General features: G+C 40.5%; 1 non-coding gene across 1 annotated transcript; it reads right to left on the bottom strand.

Moving 5' to 3' along the window:
• Nucleotides 1-721: 721 nt before the first annotated feature.
• LOC133807538 (small nucleolar RNA R71) lies at nucleotides 722-828 on the bottom strand. Its single transcript, XR_009879444.1, has one exon. It is a non-coding gene; the product is annotated as a small nucleolar RNA R71 (small nucleolar RNA).
• Nucleotides 829-2,126: the final 1,298 nt, after the last annotated feature.

Here is a 2,126-nt window from a genome sequence, read left to right as displayed (position 1 = left end):
ATTTATTGTGAAATAAAGTATATTGCAATTTGGTTGAAATTTTTTTTGGTGCTAACTTGGGTGATTCTCGTGCAATTTCAGGTTTACACAGTGTATGAACGAGAATCAAGACCTTGAACTACTTTCCATTGATCTAGAAATCGAGCGTACATGTAGAAGAAAGTGAAGGATACAAAATACAAAAAGGGGAGTAGTGATAATGGATGTTGAGCAAGGAGCTCAACAGGGAACCACTCAAAGGGCAGCAAATCAAGAAGGAGCTGCTCAAGAGAGAGTAGTTCAATAGAGAGTAGTTCAAGGGGGTGTAGCTGCCAATAATGGGTAAAATGCAATGATTGTGGCTGATGACTGAGATCATGCTATTAGGAAATATGCTCTCCCCCTCTTCAATGAGCTTAATTTGGGCATCGTTACACCATAAATCCAGGTTACACAATTTGAGTTGAAGCCCGTTATGTTCCAAATGCTTCAAACTGTAGGCCAATTCAGTGGGATGCCAACAAAAGATCCTCACCTTCATCTTCGATTGTTCATTGAAGTGAGTGATTCATTGAAGCTGCCCGAAGTTACAGAAGATGCCTTGAGACTGAAGTTTTTCCCATACTCTTTGAAAGACAGAGCAAGAGCTTGGTTGAACTCTTTGCCATATGATTCTGTGACTACTTGGCAAGAGTTGGCTGAGCAGTTTTTGATGAAGTACTTCCCTCCCACTAAGAATGCCAAGCTTCGCAATGAGATTACTTCATTTTAGCAACTTGATGAAGAATCTTTATATGAGGCATGGGAGCGGTTTAAGGAGTTGTTGAGCAAATGCCCTCATCATGGAATTCCTCATTGCATCCAGATGGAGACATTTTATAATGGTCTAAACAACTATCAGTGGCCCACTACTAGATCAACTATAGGTAGAAAGGTGGCTGGTATTCATGAGGTAGATGCGATCACTTCTTTGGTAGCCCAAGTTCCCTCTATTTCGAATATGCTCAAGACAATGAACATGGGAATGAATCATTCAATGGGGAAGCCTATGGGGACACAAATGGGGCACATGGAGAATATTTCTTGTGTGTATTGTGGTGAGGGTCATACTTTTGATAACTGTCCTTCCAATCTGATAGCTGTTTGTTACATGGGGAATCAAAATAGGAATGGCCCTTATTCTAATTCCTACAACCCATCATGGAGGCAACATCCCAACTTCTCATGGAGTAATCAAGGGGCTGGCCCTAGCAATTCTTCTATGCCTCCAAGAACAAATTTCCCACTGGGTTATCCCCCACAAGCACCACAACAAAGGCCACAACAACAAGCAATGCAATCTAGCTCTCTTGAGAACATGTTGAAGAAGTATATAGTGAAGAACAAATCCATGATCCAAAGCCAAGCAACATCATTGAGAAACTTAGAAAACCAAGTTGGGCAACTAGCTAATGAGCTTAGAAATAGACCTCATGGTACGTTACCAAGTGATACCAAGAATCCAAGAAATGTGAGCAAGGAACATTGTAAAGCCGTCACTTTGAGAAGTAGGAAGGAGTTGGAGAATTCCAAGTCAAATTCAGGGCATGAGGGTGAGTCCTCTTCAATCCAAATAAATGAGGAAATCCAAAAAGATGCTAAATTTCCTAGTGTACAAAAATCTGCCTCTGCCCAGAATGTTGTAGGAATGCCGCAGCATAAGCACCCAGACAGCTCAATTTAAAAGCAGCCACCTCCATTTCCCCAACATTTTCAGAAGCAAAAGTTGGATTCATAATTCAAGAAATTTCTAGATATGTTGAAGCAATTGCATATCAACATCCCACTTGTAGAGGAACTTGAGCAAATGCTTAACTATGTGAAATTCATGAAATATATTCTTACAAAGAAGAGAAGGTTAGGAGAGTTTGAAACTGTGGCTCTAACCAAAGAGTGTAGTTCATTTCTAGAAGACAAGTTTCCACCAAAGTTGAAGGATCTTGGGAGTTTCACCATTTCCTGTACTATTGGAGATACTTATTGTGGGATGGCTTTATGTGATTTGGGTGCCAGCATTAACTTGATGCCAATGTCTGTTTTCAAGCAATTGGGGATTGGAGAAGTTAGACCTACTACAATTACTCTTCAACTTGCAGATAGATCTCTTG

The sequence above is a fragment of the Humulus lupulus genome, chromosome X (genome assembly GCF_963169125.1).
Source record: "Humulus lupulus chromosome X, drHumLupu1.1, whole genome shotgun sequence".
Classification (NCBI taxonomy): domain Eukaryota; kingdom Viridiplantae; phylum Streptophyta; class Magnoliopsida; order Rosales; family Cannabaceae; genus Humulus; species Humulus lupulus.
Note: the sequence above shows the minus strand (reverse complement) of the source record. Positions and strands in the feature narration are given on the sequence as shown.